General features: G+C 46.0%; 1 protein-coding gene across 5 annotated transcripts in view; it reads right to left on the bottom strand.

Moving 5' to 3' along the window:
• The window catches only part of LOC128889642 (uncharacterized), a 126,470-nt gene that overhangs the window by 29,390 nt on the left and 73,298 nt on the right, over nucleotides 1-23,782 (bottom strand). For 3 of the 5 annotated variants that reach the window (XR_008460486.1, XR_008460484.1, XR_008460485.1), the window contains 2 exons: nucleotides 18,837-18,896; nucleotides 4,143-4,206 (listed from right to left, as the gene is read on the bottom strand). The exons of the other annotated variants lie outside the window; for them this stretch is intronic. The gene's annotated coding sequence lies outside the window, so the exon portion shown is untranslated. The remainder of the gene's footprint in view (nucleotides 1-4,142; nucleotides 4,207-18,836; nucleotides 18,897-23,782) is intronic. 5 annotated transcript variants of the gene reach the window in all.

Below are 23,782 nucleotides of genomic sequence, written 5' to 3'. Positions count from 1 at the left end.
GCCACTTAGCTCGCGTTAGGCTTGAAACCGAACCGAGACTGGTTTCATGTTTGTCCATTTCATCGTAGTTAACGAACATGATTCACCTTTGCACGACCCCTGCACCTCCCTATGTATAAACACTATCGATACCAGACCGAGTTATCCTTAAAATCAAGGTAAGAATTAGACGTTCGATGGCTACCTATCTCATCATATTTAACGACCCTTGTTTTGTTTGGAATATCTTACTCAGTACAAGAAAATATTATATTCAGCATCTGTGTCTTGAATTCAATTCTAGTGCCAAGAAAAATACATTTTTTTTTTTTTTTAGTCTAATAATAAATAAGACAGTGGCGAAAGATTTCAGTTGGAAATAAAATTGAAATTCTATAAATCGATCCTACGAAATTAATTTCGCGGTTCGCTTTGACGGCGAGGTCGGTCGAAAAAAAGATCCGAGATCGATTTTGTTCGACGAACGGCCACCGTGGAAAATAAAATAAAATCGAACAAAGGATACGTTCGTCGCTCGATCGCTCCACACCGTGGGACAAACACCGGCTCGTCAAAGGAAATGTTACGTTAGTAGACTAGAAGCCACTCTCGGGGATTGGCAATTAGGTAACGGCTCGTGGTAATTGATCAGCACTGAAATTCCAAGCTGAGGATGGTCTATAGCGATGCCAGCGATAGATCGACCATAGGAATTGCTCCGATGGGGTTATCGATTGCGTAAGATGTGTTCAACTGACTGGGCAAATTTTAATCAGGCGAATCTCTGCTCCCGAGAGACCAACCGAATCGTAATTAATTATTAGATCGCCCCTGAACTTTCTTTCGTTTTATTAGTATACAAGTACAATTCATTTTTCTTGATTGAAATTATAATATCGATTTCTAACAGATAAGCTTGTCTATTTATTTATAGAAACTTTTGAAACGACCCGATACATCGTTCCTAAGAAATTAATGAAACTCCTTTACCCCAAACGGGTATTTCGTATCCCAGAATTCGACTCTTCAATCAGCATCGCCTCGTCGTGACATGACCACGCTATTAATAATCCAGAAACGACCATATCATTCAGCCTATCGGCCGCAGCTGATTAATATTGAAATTCCAATTCGAGGACAATCAACACTCGAACAGGCTCGCAGACAGCGAATGCTCCATTCGATGATTCCGATGCGCGAGTAGAATCCATTTCTTACTCGAATTAATAACGTGTCTCTGTGTCAAATTTTGGATGTGCTCTTGTCAGATAACGCTAGGTCTGGATTAGGTTCGACTTCGTGCTAGGGTCAGAGCATGTCGTTACTCAGCCTTGTCGGTTAACTTCAGCATTTACCGCATCCTCCGGTGGTCGAGCTCTAGTTTGGAGAGGATGGACACCTGACCTCAAGACTCGCAACAACTAATCTCCTCTTCGTCACCCTGTCCGCGAGGGTTGGCTACTCGAAGCCTTGACCTACGCAAGATCGACCTGTACTTTGGAAAATTGAATACTACAGTCGATCGAAACCTGACTCAATCTCGGTCAATCTTGGTGAACCTTGTCCACGGCTTAACATAATTCTACTAAAGATCGCTCTCCGCATTTAGGAACACGAACGAGCCGTCCTGAGGCCTCCCTCAGACCAAGGGACTGATCGATAAATAAACACTGACTTGTAGACAACTAATCTCCTCTTCGCAAAGAGCTTGAGTACTCGTAGGCCTTGACCTAGCCAAGATCGATCTGCGCTCCAAAAAATTCAGTACTACGATCAACTAAAACCTGACTCGATCACGGTGAACCTTGTCCATCCTTCACATCTGAGATCACAAAGAAGTCACTGTTCATCTTTCCTTACACCAAAGGACCCACGGTATCGCAGCCTAAATCCAAATTGACAAACGTCTAACGTCAACTTCTGCTCAAACCCTACATCGCCCTAACCTAATATCGACCTAACTTTTCCGCTTGCGACGTCATCAGCCACGAGTTCCAACGTCAGGTGTCGTTTCGCAGACGCTGGCGGTCCGTTCAAGGACCATAGTATCCGCCATTCAATCAGACATCGCAGCTGATTAGCATTGAAATTCCAATCCGACGACAGGCCGTGCTCGATAACGGTATGCGCGCGGCCGCGTGTCACAGTCGATACGCGGGACGCTGGAGGATAGCGTCGCGACGCACGAGAGGGATGCAGACCGATGGAAACGGAGGATTGTCGGATCGTCAGTGCGCCCGAGGATTCCATTGCCTGATTGATATGTGTCAGGCTCGCCGCATGCACCATTGCCTCGCGGCCAACGCTCCTCCTCCTCCTCCTCCTCCTCCTCCCCCTCGCCCTCATCCCCAACCCCCTTGGATTGTGCACGACGCGTTACGTGAATCTCCATCCCTCACATTCGCGGATCGTATCAAACTCTGTCCAGATCGGATCCGTGGAGGTGCGAAAATAAAGATGGAATTTCCACCATCAGCTGGAAACACGGACTTTTCAGACCTAGATTTATTTTCGAGAATGTATTTCGAGGAGCGCGAACAGGCTTTGCTAAGTAGAGTCTAAGATGCCTTATCGACTGCGAGCTCTGCACTGTGAGGACTGTTTTACCGATTCAGGGTTCTACGTTACCGAGCCTTACCCACAGAGTGTTCTACATAACCGACGAATTACAGAACCTTACCGATTGACTACTCTGCGTTATCGAGGCTTATCGATGGAGTCCATCATTGGACCCTACATAGTCGAAAAATATAATAAAAATTCCCGGCAAACAAAGTTCGACGCTTATCCAGATTCAACAAGGTAGACAGACACAGGACGTTCTATTTTCTATCCATTCGCTGACCCATAGCGACGATCTATTTGCCACCGACGAGTTCTAATGCAACGTCGCGCCACTAAACGCACTCGGAGATTAAACTCTATCCCGCGAATGGACGCGAAATTCGCGCAATCGAAATTCTATTAACGGAACACATTCGCATATTAGATCTCGATGGGCAGCTTGTCGTCAGCCTGGCACCAGCGTACATTGGAAATTCGATGTCTACGCCGAGAGCGAGTTACCATTAGAGAAGAATTATTTAATGATTACATTCTGTAATTATTCATTCTGTAAACGAATTTCCAACGGACAAATACCGTGGCAGATTACTTTCCTTCACATTCACGCGGAGGGGTGTACTTGCACCGTGTCACCACTCGTCTTGTACATATTTTCAGCTGACGGAGTATCCCTTTTCACTCCGTGCGGTTTTTTTCCTCGCGACGATCATCGTCGAATCGACCGACCTGCATCGAAACTATGTCAAGACAACGAGATAAGTCACGGATGCTTGCTGGCGCGATAGAGCCTCTTCAGAGTCGAGTTCCCGAACCCCGATCTTCCCGTTCGACGGAAATTGAGGCGTACACCGACCTGGCCGGATGAGGCAACTCCACGTTTCTCGACTCGATTATTGCTTGCGATGAATTCCGATGTACGCATTCTTTTTAAATTTCTTTTCCCGATCGAGCTCGAGATGAGCGAACGTTCGGAATGGCTCGTTTGATTTTCTGTTTTCTGTATTTAGCGGGCGGGGGAGGGGGGAGGGTTTTGTGTGTGTGTGTGTGTGTGTGTGTGTGTGTGTGTGTGTGTGTGTGTGTGTGTGTGTGTGTGTGTGTGTGTGTGTGTGTGTGTGTGTGTGTGTGTGTGTGTGTGTGTGTGTGTGTGTGTGTGTGTGTGTGTGTGTGTGTGTGGCGTCGACATTATTACCAACGCTTCCACGGGCCGGAATCGAATCACCGGCACCGGAGAACTAACTAAAACTTTGGTTACATCGACGGATAGCTTCCATCGATTTATACGGCACCCTGGGGATGGCCGGAGATGAATCTGGAGCCGAACGACTGCGAGCCCTCGAAAAAGTCATTATCGGATGGAGCGTGTACGGTGTATAACCGTGATCGTTAATGGGTCTAGGTTCGAGATGGAAAAGGCATAATTTCTATTTTATACCGTGTCTCGAAGACTTCAAAGACGCTTATGGAAATGTTCGGCAGAATCTGTTCTATTGGTAGTTCCGTCAGCTGAGGTATCTACTTTTTTTAGTATGGATATTTATTAATTTGGGGAGGTATACAAATAATATTCACAATGAGTAACTATTTGTTGATTTACTTACTCGTTGGGGGAATTGTGCGCTTTGACAGCTTTCGGGTAAAGTATGAATTCTAAGGATCTCTTACCTGGAATAGACGAAATTCATTATTAGAATTATAGGGAATGATGAATTCATAATTGGTTACATTTTTACAAGTACAGATCTGACGAAGGTTTGAAAATAAATACCCCGTTCCATATACGGATATCGACCACTAAACATTTTCAACATGAAATGAAAAAACTGAAAAAATGAATTTCAATATGACATCGAAGCGAATACCTCGCGATGTACATAGAATACAAAACTCTCTGTAAATCTTTACAATTCCTTTGGAAGCTCAACGGAATCCCTCGTCTTGTCCAGTGGAAGTTATTAGACACCCCATCACTAGCGCCATCAGCGAGAAAACAGCGAACCAACCACCTCGTCAGTTTTTGTTCACCAAAAAAATTGAAATCTCTATTTCCACTGACAAATACGGATACCATGCATCGACTCGATGCCCAAGCAATATTTTCACACCGACGTATCGTTCCTCGCGTTTCTCCTCCGCCCTTTATTCTATCCATAAAGCGTCGCAGATAAAACGCGACGTTTCGTATCGTGAAAACCCGCGATACACGTCGCCGTTCAAGTGTTAAAAGATGAAAACGTTGAAAGGGAAGACCGCGGGACGCGACAGGACGCGAAGAATAAGAATCCGCCATCCTTTGTACGTTTGCACATGTATATTAGGATCGTATTTCTGCCACCGCTATCGGGAAAGTGAATTTTTATTCTGTCGAGCGAGAGACTCCGTATCTAGAAAAATTACCTCGTCGAACGTTTCGCGCGTCTGCGTTTGAAAAGTAACAATTCTTTTATAGCGGACTATGGAATCGTACAGTAAATTTTTAAAGACTCAGGAAACCTCCATTGTAGGAGGTTTATCGCACATCGAGCTTTACCTACACGAACGTTTCCACGTTCTATGATTCGTGGTCGTGCGTCGTTGGCCAATATATTAAGAAAAGAAAAGTCAATATCGTGGAGGGATTAGAGGGCTGAAATTCCGGCACGGCACGGCGGTATATCCCGCAGCAACGAAGCGAAAAGCTCCACGTTAAAATGCCTCGACTTCGGCCAGTAATTCACTGGTCCGCTAAGAAACGTCAGCCTCTGATAAACTCTATTTCCACCGTGACAGGGGTGCGTGATAAAGGACCATTTTTCTGGGCCTTTTAACGACACGAATGGCTCCTTCGCGACGGAAATGAAAATCTTGGACTATAATATCGCCTCGATGCTTGTGTGGCTTCGGTCACGTGACCGGTGCGGTGGAACGGTTCAATAAGGACTCGATACGTCTATTGATGTTTGTACCTGTGTGTACGCGTACTCCCTATGCGCAAATAGCCCCTGTACGGAGAGCGAGAAAGGCTTGGAAGCCTGCGTCCTGAATTTAGGGTGAGGCATCCGACACGTCTGGTTAGAGGCCGAAGGGACAGGAAGGACTTCTGTATGTAGGCTAAGCCAAGACTCGAATATACAGGAAGGATTAGACGATGGCAGTTATAGGATGAGGTAAGTAGAGATGAGTGGTCGCTAGTTCTAATTCAGGACTGAGAAATATACCAAGTTAGTCGAAGCTTAGAATTTTTGCTAAATTTACCATCGATGCAACCTAAAAACTACGGATTCGAACTCGAGTCTAGGCTCCAACTAACCTACAATTTTGTTTCTTTATCTCTGCTGAACATTTTCCAAAGAAGAAACCGAGTCAAACGTTACGCCAATCTCCAGGTTAGTCGATGCCTAGAAATTTCGCTCCTAGAATCCCACCAACCGTGTTCTTATTCGACTCCTTGCCTCGAGTATCTAGACCGCGATACAACGATGTCTAAAAATATGAAAAATATGAAAACAAAATCTCTGGCTAGTCTCCAGCCTCCACCCAGGACCCGAGCATCGACACCTAGAGAACACCAACGACCCCACAACGTCGCTTCCGGTCCTGTCCAACCGTTGCAAACGCTGACCCCTGACATTAATACAATATTGATATCCAGAAATCAATTTCGCGCACTGCAATCTGTCACGTGTAATCGAATCACACGCCGAGAACGTACGTTGCTCGTGTCTTTTCGCGTTATTTATTTCGGTCGACGACTATCGCTTTACGATCTGTTTCGGCGAAACAAAACGGGAAATACAAAATAAAAAAAAAAAAACATCACCCCGACGTAAAGTTCAATGAATTGGATACTAATAGGGCTTCCGCGGCGCATTAATGTCAGGGGTCGGCGTTTCGAACGGGCTCCCAAAGTGGATAAATGAAATTGGATACGATTATAGGCCGACATTCAATATTTCGCGAGAGCGTAATTCTATTTAACGGAACTACGAACTCTGCGCGTTCTAAAAGGGTTCACGGGGGCATGGATTATTATTTTTAGGGTCACTTTGGGATTCAGTTCGCTCGAATTATGAATCAATCGCGGACGGCGATCAAACTTTCTTCGAAACTTCTTTCTGGGGCCTGGAAGTATCATATTTCGTAGGTGTAGAAACGGTGTTCGCTGTTTCTCCGCTGGCGGCGCTAGTAGTAGGCCCCCGCTATAACTTCTTGGGCCTACGCGGGTAAGATAAGGTATCTCAATAATTATTAGGCTGTATATAGCACTGATTTTAGGCTACTAGGCTCTTCGCCTGAATTGCGAACAGTACAAGGAAATACGACTTTCAAGTAGAAATAGAAGTTCCTCCCTTCCAAACTGCCTCGACCTTCCCCTTAAACTCCCCTCCAACCCTCTGTTCATCGAATGGAACGTTCAGAAAAGAAGCCTCGAACTTCGGCAACCAGATACACGTGTATTCGCTCTGTTCGCGTGGAATCCATGCTCCAGGTTGGAGCACGCCTCCTGAAATTCACAGACCATGGCCCTCGGGCTAGAACGACATAGATAAAGGGGGGTTCCCATTGGCTGGCGAGGTGTTCCAGCTTTCGGCCTCTCGACGTGGCCTTAGAAGCCACTTTTCTTCGTAGTTTAATCCCACTTCGACCCCTCCCACGGCCCTCCTTGTCTAGGTACGGTTTACCGTGCGCCGTGGAAGGCGAAATTCGCCGTTTCCTTTCAGCGGAGGGGAACGTTTTGTACCTTTTGTCCCGGCCCGTTGCTCGGAACGGGTCAAAACAGGTCTCGCTGCTTTTCGTTTTTCTCCCCTCTTTCAACGATTCCCCCCTCGCGTTCCGGGGAAAACGATGTTTTCGCTACGCTTGCCGTTGTTATCGGGAGCTCCTTTCTCCGCGTGGTTTATTATTTAAGGTGGCTGCTCGGCGGTGGATTTAGCAAAAAATAAAGGATCGCTTTCGCAGGGTTGGTTTCAGAATCTCGTGCCTCACCCCCCTCGGGTTCATCCAGCGATTCCAGGCTATTGTGGAGCCATCTACGACGCTCCCAATAATAATCAGGCGTATTTTAAGCGCAGACAGTGCCGTCTTAACGCGCGGACATGCTGGACACTGATGTCTCTTTACGTTTAATTTCTTTGGAGCACCAAGTGTCAATAAAATGATCGTCGGGCGAGGTAAAGGTAACCTTATTCTCAAATCCAGATATCTTGGAATTCATGGTAATAGAATGGTAAGAAACGTCTCGAGTTGCTGGCAGATATCAGAAAAAAAACTTTCCGCGAGGCCCAAAATGAAAATCTTCCAATCGGGCATCTCGCGCATCCATTTATCCATCGCAGCAGCCGTAAAAAAAAGCGCTCGAGTCCAGCGTCAATGGCATCAACGTGAACGTATCGCGTGCGTTTAATTTCTTTTGCCGCGGACGGCGCTCGATAGTGACGGTAATTAAAGTTCCTGGGCTCGAGACCATTCATATTTGTCATCGTTCGGGAAGGGTCGGCTATCGGGAGGGCAGACCAGAAGGATGAACGAGCGGGCGGAAAAATCGCCGTCGTCCCGACGGAGAGGGGAACGGGAGGCGAGCCTTTTCATTGGTTTTCAATTTTCGCATACCGCTCGCGTCGAGCACGTTCGCGAATCGGTTCGAAAAGCGAGCCTCGCGGGTTAGCCAACGGATTGGCGCACGCTGAGAAGAGGAGAGACCGTCTGCCAGGGGGGCTTGCGAACGGATATTATCGGCTCTATTGAAAATCGAAAATCGAGATGTATCGAGAGGTGGGGTCCGAGGCCAAGCGACACTGTTCCGACGAACCGTGAGCGGGAAACGCTTACGTTTTAGGGTTCTACATCGATGTATCCCACGCGTGATTTTCTGTCTTTCTTTGGACAAAAATTGAAAAAAGAAAGCATTTCTTAAGGTATTTAGGGTCCAGGACGATTTTATAAATTTTCCCATAAATTATGTCTCGAATTGTAAATTGAAGAAGAAAGACTATGCTGGGGGTTACTTAAACATTCACGAATCAATCGGGGTGGCTCAAGTGAATAATTGAGCTAATGGTTTCGCTCTCCGAAAAAGGACTGAAATCTTAAAGCTTGAGAGGGGGAGGAAAGACAGACGTCTGGCAGAAGCTGGAGACGGATATCATTTGGGTGTATCGAAAATCGAAAATCGAGAAGTATCGAGCGTTCGAGTTTGCGGTGAGACGGTCCCTGTCCCGTGGCCTGTTCTATTACGAGGACGAGGGGCGAGGAACACTGCCGCCTGAGAGTGGAGAGCGAGAGAGTTTTATTGATCGACAATCCACCTTGCATCGGTGGACTTCGGTCCAAGTTCGGCGAAAAAAAATAAAAATAAAATTTCACTTGATTTTGAAAGAACGAGTTACCAATAGTTGTAAGAGCTGTTCAAACATTTTTCAGTTCAAACTTTTGTTTAAATAACCATCGGTAGCTAGCGCTAGTAGTGGTGCCCTCGCATAAGTCGGCGTAACTCTGCGAAAAAAAAAATCGTAACCTGGTCAAGCAAAGAACACCACTAAAGGCGAGACTCCGAGCTTCGACATCTCACCGACGAGAACGTGAAAATAAAAATTGTTTAGGCGCGTTGCACGACGCCGAAGCTAGCGAATATTTCGAACGATTATCCACCGAGTACCCCGATCCTTCGATATTCCGGACGCCAAGAAAAAAGGAGCACGTAGAAAGAAATACGTAGAAAAATAGCCAGGCAATTAACGAGGAAAAACGCTGACTGGCCAAGTGCTGACGATCACCGAAAGCCCCTTTGGAAAGCTCGTCGGTTTGACCGAATTCTTTGATCCGTCCCGTGTTTTTCCATCGAACGGGGCGTAAAAGTGAGCCGCTAATTAGCCCACCCCCCGCCCGTTTTTATCAGGGATATAGTGAATAGGCAGCCTGGTTTTCGGTGGAGGCAGGGTGGGGCGGGGGCCCAGGCTGCTTACTTGTACGTAAATGCGCGGTAAACGAAGGGCCGTAGGTCGACCGTTTGGATTCAATTTTCACTAACTGGAGCGTGGACTAATTAACCCGACGCGAATAGCCGCTCGAGAAACAATGCCGACCTGGCTGAAGGGGATAGTCGTTTGTGCGCGTGTAAAGGACTGTCGCAGGGGGTTGGAGACAACGGCGAACGCTCGCGAGAGCGAGGGAGAAGGCACGAAGGAGAGATAGACGCCACGGGCTGCTGGATACAGCAGTCGGTCGATGCCTGCGCCGGAGGAATCAACGAAGGAGGACAGGAGTAACGGATGCCGTCGGGAGGAACATTTTTTTTTTTCGCCGTTTTCACTTGCTAATGAATCTCCAGGGGGAGAAGTCGCGGGCCTCGGTTTTCGTCGGAATTCTGCTGGATGGCTGGACAAGGGGCAGGGAAGGTCGGAGAGTGGCTCCCGGTGAATGAAAGGTAGAACGTGGAGCACGGTGCCACCTGTGCGATAGAGAAGAGTGTCACAGGTGTGTGCATGTCGGACCTTCGGGTTGTTTTGGGTACCGTTTGATCCAGAGGAGCGTGGAATGAAGTTCAGGGAATGTCTTGAATATTTTCTTTTGAGGGGACACTTAAATCATACGATGTACATGTATACAGTCAGTCGGTTCAATATCGAAGGAAGTTGTTTAAATTAAATGGTAGATTTGACGTTTCCAAGTGTATGTTTGAATAAATATGTTGACGTGTATATAAATATATACGTGTACAAGCTTATTCGTATACATATTCATAATGAAAAATTCATTTAGGAATATCGAAACTGTTATTTAATTTAGTCAAACTTCTTCGACAGAGGGTACGAATATTTACGGGACTGACTGTATATATATTTGAATAGGTACTCAAGAATACTCGGAATATTCAATGTCCAGAAGTAGAATCGAAAAGTGTACATTTATAAAACGTTCCTCGCGTATCGCGAACTCGTAAAGAACTGTGTCGCGCGAATTGGAGGCAGGAGCGCAGCAGGGCGAATGGAACGAAGGACAGAGACGGTAATCCCGATGAGAAATGCTCGTTCATGCGTATCGCGATATTAATGAACAATTAACGCAGCTCTGCGCCTGCCGTGCATACGGAGGATGAAGCATGCCGGCGGACTCTGTTATCTGTCAGAGCGCAGGCACCGCTGATCCAATAAACCCGTCCGCCATTTTCGACAATTTATTATACAGCCGATGCTACGAGGATCATGTAAGTGGACGATAACACGACGCCATTGTGAACCGATCTCGACGAATAATTAGCCCCTCATTTCTCAGAACGCTTGTCGATAGGAGTGGCTTCGTGGCTATTAGACTGTAACGCGTGGAGGTTCGTATTGTTCCGCGATTCGCGGTATGACTGAAAATAGGGGCAATTATTTATGAAAGAAAAAAAGAAATACAGAAAATGTAGAATGTGAAACCAACGGTTCAGCGTTCGCTTCGAATCGCCATAACTCTACGTAAAAAAAATCGCAGCCCGGTCAAGCATGGACGGTATCAAAGCTCAGACTCTGAGCTTTGATATCCCATCGACCAAAATTAAATGAAAAATTGTTTAGACATCGTGCGAGACGCCAAAGTTGGCTAATCGTAGTTGATAAATTAGAATTCATGTAACAGGGGGTTCGAACATGGTACAGAAATTCGTTCAATGGGGGAAGAAGTGTGGCTAGCGGTTCTTCGGGATGTAAAAGGGGAATGTACTCGTGTTCGAATTTCATTTAGAGGACAAGCTCGTAAGAGCGCAGATTCCAGCGGTTAGATCACAGTCAAAGACGGAGGGTGGCTTTGCTAAGAGGTCTATAGGGGTGGCAAGCAGGGTGACATAATAGCTTACTCAGGATCCACTTGTGGTCAGTAATCGGATTGCCAGGATCGACGGGCGCGGTATAATGATCGACGTATGGGTGAACGAAGTCCTCAAGGAGCACTTTATTTTACTAACAGGACAGTCGTTCTTCCTTCCACGTTTACTCGATTACTACGCCCGCTGCGAGTTCGTTTCGCTCTAAACCGTGAATTTCATCGAGCAGAATCTGTCCGTTATTTTCATCGAATGGAAGTAATTCGTGGTTTTTATAAAATAAAATTCGTTCACGATTTTTTTTTTTAAGGTGAAGTTAATTCATGGCTGTCGTCAAACGAAAACACATCGTGATCATTATAAAATAAAATCATTATTTTCATTATTACATTCAATTCATGATTTTTATCGAAGAACTCTGTATGGCGAGTGATTCGTGTACGCGCGAATAAAATTCATACGGACGATCATGAATCGACAGTCACGCCCGAACGTGTCTTTTGTAATGACGGATCAATAAATGGTTTACAGCTAAATCCGAGCAAAGCCGTCAAAAGCGAAAAATTCAATTATAATCGGCCACGCTCTGGGAGAGCCTGATACCGAGGGGCTATCTAGTCCGCGCTTGCAACAAAAGTGACGCGCGTGCATCGAGTCAGGAGAATTCGAAAATTTTAATCATTCGTGGTATCGAGGCACCAATTCCAATTTTGATCTGTTCTTTAATATCAATAGTTTAAGCAACGATGTCAATTAACAAGAACTCATGAACGGATCTTGCGATTCAATAGCTCAAAAATGAACAAAAAAAATGAACAAAAATCATTTTTTTAATATTATCATAATCGAGTAGTGCCTCCTCTCTCAAAAGGTCACAAAGAACAGAACAAAAAGATAGCAACTGCCGCTCTCCCCACCTCGAAGCCTGCACACTTTTGCAGTCCCGAGTCTAAGCTCACGGAATTCGCTAGCGGCGCCATTGGTTCGCCTGCTCGCCACGCGCCGAAGCGATCGCTGCGCCCAAGCTCTCCTGAGCTAACTTATCGATCATCGATAACTTTTACGAGATCTCCGAACCGCCTATGCCCTCTCCTCCCTCTCTTTTTCTCTCAACGTCATTCTCGACTCGCGCCAGCCTCTTTATTCCGCGCTACTCCCGCCATTGGTGCCCGCCTCTCTCCCCATTCAAATCCTCGACGCTGCATATTAATGCAGGCGCATAAATCCCGCTGCTAACCGCCCTCTTAGTTTACGGAGCGAGACGATTACTCTGTCTCGCTCGCGCGGCTCGTCGACAAACCGTGGCGCACTCCTTGATCGTTGCTTCGACGGATAATCGGGGTCTGAATACCCTAAACTCTCCCGTTCGGGGGATCTCCGCGGGAAACCTCGGCTTTATTTTCCTTCGATCTGCGAAATGCCACGCCGACGTTTTCAACGACAGTCCGCACCCCCTCCGGGTCCCCCGTTCTGCACCTCCACGGTTGAAAGTAATGGAGGTACACTCGTTGGGAAAAATATTTCATTACGCCTGCATAATTCGCGATTTTAGCCGTTGAGTATTTATTCAGGCTCTGAAACGTTTTTCAGCCATTGGGAACACCCCTCTCGGAAGGGGGAGGGTTATACAAGTGGGGATATAAATTAACGCGTTCAAACCTTTCTTTTTCTTAAAGAAAACGGTGGATACTAGTTTTGACCAACGTATCGATGGTTGCGTATTCATACTTTTCTTTTTATATTCTCTGCGTGGATGATATATTAATTATAGCGGATACATTTTGAAATTAAACGCGGAAAACTGGTGTCGGTGAAAACTATCGTAGGGTGAATTCTGTATCGGGCATTTCCATGGAACCCTTTTTAAACGGTGTATTAATTTTCCCCATCGATATTACGTTTCGAACGATTGTAATTAACTGGTAAATTCATTAATCTCCCATTCTCCTCCCCTGCGCAGGATCTTAATTGAAATCGAGTCCATTAAGGAGCGCGCACACCGTGTCGAAATAATCGAATAAATCGTCAACAATATCGCTCATTGATGGCTTGATTAGAACTTCTAATTGCACGACGACTAACATCCGGCTAAATTGTTTTCGCTCGCGCGTTTAAGCGACACGTCGCGCGGAAACTAATGAGAACCGAAATCGATTTACGAGCCTGTAAATGAGTTCGACGCTGGTGTTTCCGATACAAACGAAGAGTCGACGGTTGAACACGGCGAAACAAGAACTTCAAATCTGCTCTCGTCGACGCTGACAGGACCCGCGATGGAGTTGCGAAAACCAGTTAATTTTCTCTCGACAAACGACGTGGAACGAGCCGACATTGTTTCCTCTAAATCGACTCGAAAATCGACTTTAAACGATCACTTTTAAAATCAATCGCGAGCACATTCCATTTCTATTTTTATAATTTCACAGGTAGGCATTTCCGAGGATTATAAATTTATAAATCTCTTTCTAGTGTTCACGAATAATAAAAGAATATTTTTCCAAGGGGATAAATGTTCGCGACTCGTGATTATTTTGTAAAAACGAACTACCTTTATCGGAGACCGATGAAAATGGAGGACGCCGTGCGAGCGGAATATTCGAATCAGAGCCGTGCAAATAAGTCGTGATTCCTGAAACGTTGGTTCTTCGAAACGCGAGTTCCACGAGATTTGTTTGTGCACGCTATACAGCGACCGTTGACCGTGGATAATTGGGATTTCGTTCGCGGACACCACGATTTGCAGATTACGAAAACCCTATCGAAACGATCACGTCGACGAGCGGAGAGTTCCGATTCTGATTTCTCGATCCATTTCGTTCTTTCGATCTAGCGATTACATCGGTCCAAAGAAACCTTAACCAACCTCGACACTGATTCAATCGTCGATATTTTTATTTTCTGTCGACGATATATTCATTAATCATTCTAAAAGGTGGACAGAAGGTTTATCTCAAGTTTGATTCGTTATGAAATAAATTTCACAGTGATAATATTTTTAATAGTATACACCGAGCGTTGTATCTGTCGGTGAATGGCAAGCACGCGAACTAGCGACGCCACAATTTGATTCTCTGAACCCATCCACACTGATACGAAACTTGTTTAAAATCACGACTACTATGGTGATCCAATAAACGTTCCTTTTTAATCGCCGCCCGCGAAGCCGTACGTCGAGGCCCGATATAAACGTCGCTTTCAGTTCCATTTCCGATATCGACTTAGCGTGCAGCCACGATCTTCAAACTTTACGAATTCCCGCCGCTGGATGTCCTCGCATTGAAATCGACCCTGTAAGCCGCTCGAGCAGAAGAGTGCATTTCATTACGGTCACAAGCACGCTCGGAGACTACTTGTCCAATTTTTGTTTTGTACACCGATATTCGACAAATTTAATTAAAATGCCATGCATTCGATATACCATTCAAATAATTGGGTCCTCGGGTATTTCTTGCTCCGATCGCGGGTATTTTGGGCATTTAAACGCGGCGGAATTCTTCAAGTACTTCGATGTACTTGAAATTTAAAAATGATACTCTAATCGATCTTGTTTTAGGAAAGGTGTTTTTTGTTATATTTCCATCGGGATATCCCTATCGAATTGCCGAGTCTCCGACGATGAAAATGAGCCCAAACACGACCGCATTCGGACCACTTTGAATTTTAACAGTGTTGCCAACCTTCCGATGATGTAAAATTAAAAGTTGTCCGAATGTGGCCGTGTTTGGACTCATTTTCTTCGGTGAGACCTCGTCAATTCATCGATAACACACTTGTGAAGATCCAAGGCGACGCAAGAACAAAGTTTCGTTCTCCGATGTAATCCAAATAAACAGTCGCAGTGTCGTTGACGCGACTGCTTCTAAGCGGGGTTCACCGTGATCTTTGTCCGAGTCTCGCTAATCGAGACCAACGTAGAATTCGACTGTCGCCTTTCACCGTATCGATTGCCTGCTAATTATGAATTTCGCTCGCTTTTCGCGCAGTAATCGATCCTCTGGGACGCAGTTAAAGCTCCCAGAGTCGGTGACACGGCACGACGCTAACGGCGTTAATTAAAGCGCTTAGTAAACCTCGTTATCGAACGAGTCGTTAGCAACTTTGCTAGCTACCAATGTACCCCCATCTCCCCCACCCCTTTCCGCTGTATGAGCGAGTCTCGTTTTCAACGGTATCACGGGAGGACGCGAGATCGCCTAAGTGGAACGACTCGTCTGCAAGTCGGCCGTGTATTTCTATTAATTATTCGCGGGGAAAAATCCGTCACAAGAAAACGATATCCTTGAGTCTCCTGAATTTCCGCTCTAAATGTCACCTCTCCATTAAAACACGCGCAAGAAAAATTAATAGGGTACGTCACAATGCTCTGGACTTATTGTTAGAAGCATCAACGTCTGCTGGTCGGAATATTAATTGAAATCGAAGGAAATGTAGAGCACGTAAGAATTGAAAAATTTAAAGTTTCGGTCAAATATATATATATATATTTTTTTTTTTTTGTTAGGCAAGTCAGAGGAAACTTTTGAGTGAGTTTTCTTGACTATGTCCCCATTAGGCTCGGGGCCCTCTGGCCCATTTATAGCTCGCATACCTCGGGGTCGCTAAGCCCGTACTGTAGCTACAGTCCCCGAGGCAAGAGGAGACCTTTATTCGACTCTTTTGCGTGAGATTGAATTCTCTTAAAAAAAAAAACGGGTTTATATGGAGAAAATAAGAATGCCGCAACAAGAGGCTTTTGAAACGAGGGGAAATGACAGCAAATCCGTCGAAAGTACTCGCCAGGGAAACCTAGATTCCGGAGTAATAAAATCACCGACAATTCGGCCGATATACTTAACAGAATAAAGGCGAGGCTGGTTCGGTACTCTTCCCCGGACCTTTCGACAAATCGCCGCGAAAAGCTTTCACCAAAATAGCCTTCCGTCAACGAAACGCCGCTTTTATGGGAATTTACCGGGGCGGAGGCAGCCAGAATCGCTCCACTGTTCGTTAAAGTCGCAACTAAATCAGATTGGCGTGCACCGCTGTACAACGTAGCTCGCCGGAAAATCGTGAAAGCCGCGGCTGACCCGTTTCTTTAGAAAACGCCTCGCCGCCATATCCATGAATTTTCATTTAGCGGTTAATTCGACCGCGTGATAAATCCTCGCGCCACCCCCGTTCAAACTTGGACCCTGGCGCCCCGCAAATAGATATATAAACGCGACCCCCGTCGGTGTTCCGTTCGTTCGGCGCGCTTGCATTACTACCGTTTCGCTCCCTTCGATTCTCCTAGGAATTCTTTACGAACCGAACAACTACCAATTTCAGTGGCCCCACCTTCGCTGCCAGACGTACTCACGCAAATGCTTGTGAAACTAAAATTTTCTTCTTGTACAATTGTAACAGAAAGTTGGTACCGAGTTTTCCGATCCCTAAAAATTCCCGAAACCTACCCGGAATTGTTTTCTTTAACACCTGATTATACCGTGTACGGACTAATTTTTATCAGTAGAACCTCGCTAATCAATCCAGGAAACTTTCACGAAGAAACTTTACCTAAGAAAGGAAACCTATGAAATCATATCTAAACTAAAATTCACGCAGCAGAGCATACCACGTTTTCTTGCGACATCTACATAGCATCGGCCGCCCACTCGGGCTATTAATTGTCTCCTAGACACACGAATAAACATAAAACAATTCCTTCGTCGAGCAGCGATATAAAATTCATGGACCAGAACTACAACATAGTACGCCACGACGAGTAAACGTCTCTTTAAACAGATTGATGGACACTTTTGGGACAAAGAGCCCTCGAATAAATATATCTAGTCTCGGGATCGCGGTGTTACGGTGCACGGTCGAATCGTCGCGGATCATTTCCCAGGAATCCAGTGTTCGAAGCCGCGAGTTTCGAAACCGAGAGTTCGCGGATCGTTAACAACCAGCGAATTAACTTGTCAGCGCGATTAGCAATCAGCGAAATCCACGGCGTGGACGCGCACGCGGTATTCGTATAATGAACGAAAATCGTCGGTGTCCCCGATGACCGACGCAGAAATGTTAAACGAGCAGAATTTTAACGCGGTACATCAGCCCAGCCTGACACCCAATCGTCGAATTAAATTCTCACGGTTCGTACCCGCGAAATTACCATCCATATTGTGCTCCGTTTTAACCGGCGATTTCGTTTCCAAATTTACACGATCGCCCATCAACGGGAACGGCGATCGAGTTTCGGGGATATCGATTAACGTTTCGATATCGAGCGTAATCCTTTTTTCTTTTATGAAATATGTGTAGAAAAAAAAAAGGGATTCTACCGTGAAATATACAATTAGAAACGACATAATCTAATATCTATAGTAGTAATTATTCTCGCGACCTCTTTAGAATTTACCGATCCTATCTAGGTCTGATGTCTTTCTCGATTTCTTTCGTTTGCGGTACTCTTCTTTTTCTGAGAGTGGATTTGTTCCCTGGTGGATCGCTCTTGCATTGGTTTGTAGCCCCCAGTTTGGGTATATCGAAATTCTACAATGAGTGATGCAGAAACTCGGTACTTGCGTGTGAGCCCTGTTCGTTGCATTGTGTTGACAAATGGAATGGGTGGTTGCTTAGCAACAAGTGAAATTGGAAGTGGACGTCCATAGAGACCGCGGATTGCATGCGAGGTCAAGCATGAGCTACAGGATGGGGGGATACATTGTGTAAGCGTGGTTTCTACTTATTGGATTCGTTGTCCGGAAAATTGCATGAATCTCGACGTTAATCCATCAAGGAGGTAAAATTACGAAGGTATTATCGATGGCTCGACAGCGTTTTGCCGATTAAAACGAGTCCAAACACGATCACATTCGAACTACTTTTACTTATGCGTGATTGATGGTTGGCAACAGTGGTTGGAATTGAAAATAGTCCGAATGTGGTCGTGTTTGGGCTCATTTTAGCAGGAAAATCATGGTTTATCCATCGATAGTACTACCACGTATCACATATAAAAATTAGTATTTTAGAGATACAGCGTAATCTATTCGAGGAGTGAACAGGATCGTACGGTTCCCAGTTGAGGATCCACGGGTTAAACGAGCCTCGCTCCTCGGCTGTGTTATATCAGGCTCCGTCGGATTATGTGAAATTACATCATGGTCGACGAGATTAATTTTTACGCGAGCACGTCCCGCCGCGGTCTCTATTAACCCCGGCGTAAATTGAACGAAGGGCCCTTCCTTGGAAAGCTTGAGCAAAAATTTGCGTTCCGTTTCCGCGGAGCTGGTTACGAGTCGATCTGTCGGATTCGAATATTTTTCCTCCAAACAGACCATAGCGAGCCAGGGGATAACGAACTCGCAAGTTCGTAAATAAAGGCAGAGATCCCTCTAAAGATAGCCAACCTACGTCACTTCGTTAATTCGAAAAATGTACTGCCACTTGCGAGAACCCTTTTGAACCTAACATTTATTAACCTAATTACTGTCGACACTGCGGTACATTCGTTTGCATATCCTGGATAGTAGGTATTGTCGAATTTACTTACTCGTTCGAAGGATGTCCTTTGCAGCTTTCAGGTAAATTATCAATTATAAGAGTCTCTTACCTGCAACAGAAAAAAAAGCGGAGTATTAAAATATAGTTCTAGGAAAAGCTTAAACTGAAACATTACCGACGAATTGGTGGTGCTTTTCTGGTGAAAACGAGTCCAAACACGACCACATTCGGATTCATTTTAATTATACGCTGTCGAAGGTTGGCAGCAATGGGTGGAATAACGCGACATCAAAAATAGTCCGAACGTGGTCGTGTTTGGACTCATTTTCATCGGGAGGACGATCCGATGACGATGTTGTTACTTCGATCAAAATTCCGTGTCTCGAATAAATCTCTAAACGGCCAAAGAAAACCACCCCTCCTCGAACGGGGCGCCAAATGTTCCCCAGCGAGCGGCCCGGTAACCCATAAAATTTCGCGGGCAATTATGCGATCGTTCCAGACGCGTCACGGCGGCGGTGAAGCCAACGTGGAAATTGGAGTCGAGATTGTATCGCACTTTGTCCCCAAAACATCACGAGTTTTCGCGACGAACAGCCCCCGCTGGACGTCGACCGCCGCGCGACGAGATCGTGGATCGAAGCGAAAGGAAAGGAAGATCGATTGGCCGCTTCCGCGGCGGACGGAGCCATCCCCGCGCAGCATGGGGGACGAGGAGTTGGGGCAAACTTTTCCAGATCCCGAACCTCGCTCGTCTTACCCATTGTGCCGCGCTTCCTCGATCGACTTTGTCTCGAGAGCCCTTCACGTTCCGCCGTCCGCACGAGAATTACCTTCCCTCTCGACCTTCCACTTCCACCCCCACCCCGCCCCCTCCCCATCATCCACCGCGTTCGCGCTTCTTCTGGGTATAAAAAGAAAAACGAAGACCTCGACGATCGCACGCCAGCGCGAAATCCGTCACGCGCGACTCGTTTCGCGGCGAGATGTAATTTTCGAAAGTTTCCTCGTCGACCGGACACCATTTTCGACCAACGGGAGATCAGTACACCGGATGCGCGAAAAAAATTGTACCCGAATGTACGAAAGGAAGAATTTAAACATTTCCAGAAAGGTTTACTTCGAGCGTTAGGGGATTTTTTTTACGATGAACGCGAACGATAAAAGAGAGAAGTCCTGGTTCGCGCTCGCGCTAGTTTAATATTATTTTACGGCGTCGTCGGAGAGCAAAGGGTAAGTGCGTTTTATGAACCCTTTGGATGCCACGGTCTTTCTTAAACGCCGCCGTAGTTGCCGTAACTGTATCGCGGAATTTACGTGCGCGCAGAGACACGAGACGCCTTTGTTTGCGCTTCTCTCGCCTTGTTTTCTTTACAAAATGCGACGTGACCCACGCGATGCTGCAAGAGCGTGTTCCGTGTTCGAAAGTCGAGGGAAAGACGTGGAGTAAAATTTGTTCACTCTCGAGGAAATGTACGGTTGCTATACCTCTTCGGAAATCTGTAATTCGGACGTAACGTTCGGTCAATCTCGCAACAATCGATCATCGGTTGTAAAAACGAAAGGGAAACAGGTAATTCTGGCGAATACCGATTACGCGACACGATCAACAACGCGACGGATGCTGTTATGCAAATCCGTGAAAACTCACCGCGAACGGACACGTTCGCGAATATAACGATCCAGCGAATCGTTTCGCGGTTCGTCGTGAATTTCAATATTTACGGACGAGCCCGTAAAATCTGCACCGGCGGCTGCGTTCCTCCAACGACAATATTTTCGAGTCGTCAGTTTTTCATCGATTTCGTCTCCATATTGCGGTGACGCGATAAAATCCACTGAAAGCTGATTTCTCAACGATGAAACGCGACCACAGGGAAAAAAAGCCACCGCGGTAATCCCCTCTTGTAGCCCATCAATTCTTCCCCGCCATACGGGACACGAATCCTTATCGTATTTTCTCTTCAAACAGGAGAATAACGGGAAATGAATATTTTTATATTTTTCATTATTTCTCGACCGGAGCGGTATCGATTCATCGAGAACGTCGAACCGGTGAAAATGAGCCCGGACACGACCCCATTCGCAGAATAATTAATTTTACCGTTTCCGATACCATTTTTTTTTTCGAAATAGTCACGTGCGCGCAAACATTATCCGAATACAATCGCGCTTGGAATCGTTTTTTATTTGAGAGAGCTTCGTCGAGCAATATTCGATCGATCGTGAATGTCGCGTCGCTCTTGACAATCTACGCGAGCTCAGACCTGCGATAAAATAATGCTGGGAAGAAATCGGTTCTTGAAAACTATCGAGCTATCTAATTGGGCTTCCTCTTAGTCGAGGACTGCGACGATACTTCCGTCAAGATGAGAGACATCCACCGTCGTCGCAAGAACAAAAAGCGAGAAGAGAATCAAGAACCGTCGAGCTTCGTTTCCCCAAAGTTATGCATGCATAACGATGCAACGTTCGCGTAACTATTCCGATAATTGAACCGTGGATTCGATTATTCTCCCGGACGGTAAACGGGGAGGAAAGAAAGGATCCTTTAACTGCGCGGTACAGGGATACCCTCGAAAAAACAGGATAATAAACGCGGGATCCCACGCCTCATCTTTGATTCCTTTGTTGCAGGGAACGGGAGACGTTCAATGGGGGCCAATTTGCCGGATGGTCATTAAGCTACGTGCACCGCCGTCGGTTCAACATTATGAAAACAGTATTACAAAGAATCGAGTGGCTGGTTAGCTCCGTTTCCGAACGACCTGGGGAGGGACTCGTTTCAACGCTCGAATAATCTTCAATCACTTTACCGTCCTGGATTCGCGATAAAAATAGAATAGACTGTTATCTATAGAATGGAACGATGGCAGAATCCAATGCCAATATCTTGGATCCTGGGAGGAGTGGAACATTGGAGTTGGGGGTGAGGTTACAGTACATCAACTGTAAACGTTCGTTTGTGTTCATAAAATGTATCTCAAGTGGCCACACTCCTGATGCTTAATTTTAGGAGGAACCTTCTCCAAGAACGATTTTAAAAGCCTGCAGACGCGGTCAGGTCGTCCTGCCTTTTTATCCGCAACGAACTTATTCCCTGATGTAAGAGTGTGATACATAACATGGTAAGTGTCAGAGTCTATTCATGTATGCGATGGTTGCGTGGGAACGCGGTGTGGTTTGTTTACTGATAATTCGAAGTTCAGTTCAGTCAAGACAATTGTAAGAATCAGACGTTAAATAAATCGTTATCGAACTGTTACGTTTAAAAGTTATTAGATCCCTACACTGAGAACCTCCTCCAAGAACACTTTCGCAAGCCTTCAGTCTCTATGAGATCGTCCAACGGAGCCTATCCTCGACAACCTACCGATCCTCTCGATCTTCGATCTTCCTGCTTCTTCATCCACAAAAAAATAAAAAAAAAAAAAAAAAAAAAAAAACTGAAAAGCTGAGAAGCTTCTCCAAAAATATCGATCCTCTCGCTCTCCAACCTTGCTTCCTTACTCCGAAAAGTCTGCCTACCCCGTTCGTACTCGACAAAAAAGACCTCCAGAAGAAGTCGCCCAAGGTAACCAAGAATCGAAGCGGTTCCCTTACAGATCACCGGACTGTTTAATTGTTCCTCCCCGACGCTCGTTATCCCGCTACGCGTCCTGGAATAACCGTTCCCGGCGTCGCCGGACGGAAAAATCGAACGGGGCCAGCGCGTGGCCGCGCGAGAAAATTGGAACGAGGAACGCTAAATCGCAGTTAATTAGAATTTAGCCGGCCCGTTGTTATTTTCGTCCAGGCGGCGCGCGCGGTTCGCCTAGGTGGCGGCTTTAAGGGGATTTCATAATTAGCAGCGGTCGTACGGGCTCATCCAATAAAGGGGAAGCCCCCGCGGTACGGCCGGGCAGACCCGCAAACGTGTCGGGGAGACGAAGGCACGCGATACGACTAAAGCCCCCTTCAGACGGAGAACACGGTCTCCTGGATGTGTGGCTCTCGAGACACGCCGTAAGCCGCGTATGCACGTATGCACGACTGGGACCTGCGATTTTAATTCAGGTGCTACCTCGGCTTTCTACGTTGTTTCTTATTGGATAGCTGCCCGCGGGATTACCAGCGACAATGGACAGCTGTTTCAGCCTTGGCTCTTTCAATTTTAAACTTATACTTGCTTCGGTGTCGGTGTATCGGTGTCGGTCACGCGCATGGAATGGAACCGAGTCTTTGGAAGGTTTTGTGTTTTCTTTGACCACAACACTAATTTCATGTATCATTCTGAAGTTATAATAATTCACATAGTCCTTTCTATTGCTTTGCGTCGACAAGGGCTACTTCTCATGCACCGGAGAACAGTGCATCCCTTCCTTGGGAAACAGGCCACAAAGTGGAGCGGTTGCTCTGCAACGCGTCGTTTTATCGAAGGAAAACGGCTTTAAATAACTCCACACCCTCCCATGCGACCCCGCTGTACGCAACAAGCTCGTCTTGCAGCTCTGGGAACCCCCGTCGTCCCTTCGGCTCCCCTCGTGCCCTGGGAATTAATCCCTTATGCATTTTATTTTGCCTTTCAAGAAGGTGAGTGTTTTCTCGGGATTTACGCGAGCGTGAGTCGATCGATGCTCAAGATAAACAGGAAGTTGTTGTGCGAAGGAACAATAAGACCCCAGGTGAAGTATGTGCATGAGATGACGTTTACTGGTTGATTTCAGTAGTTGGTGAAACCAACTGTATGGAAGCTAACACCAACGAACAATCCGTCAGTAATTCACAATGTTTCTAGACGAAGATGTGGAAGAGGAACAGTGTTTCGCCATAGGTGTAGAGGACTCCTGGGTGGCGCCTCCTGCTTTAAACGTGCAAAGCAGGGATTTTCCTTTGATTCTTGGAAAAGGACGCGAGGCAAGCATCTCTTACAATTAATTCTATGATAATATCGATCCTGTGTTAGCGAGATAAACGTTTGAAGAGGTTTAAATGTTTAAATGTTTGAAGAGGTAG

The sequence above is a fragment of the Hylaeus anthracinus genome, unplaced genomic scaffold (genome assembly GCF_026225885.1).
Source record: "Hylaeus anthracinus isolate JK02 unplaced genomic scaffold, UHH_iyHylAnth1.0_haploid 0, whole genome shotgun sequence".
Lineage (NCBI taxonomy): Eukaryota > Metazoa > Arthropoda > Insecta > Hymenoptera > Colletidae > Hylaeus > Hylaeus anthracinus.
This window is presented reverse-complemented; position numbering and strand designations above follow the sequence as displayed.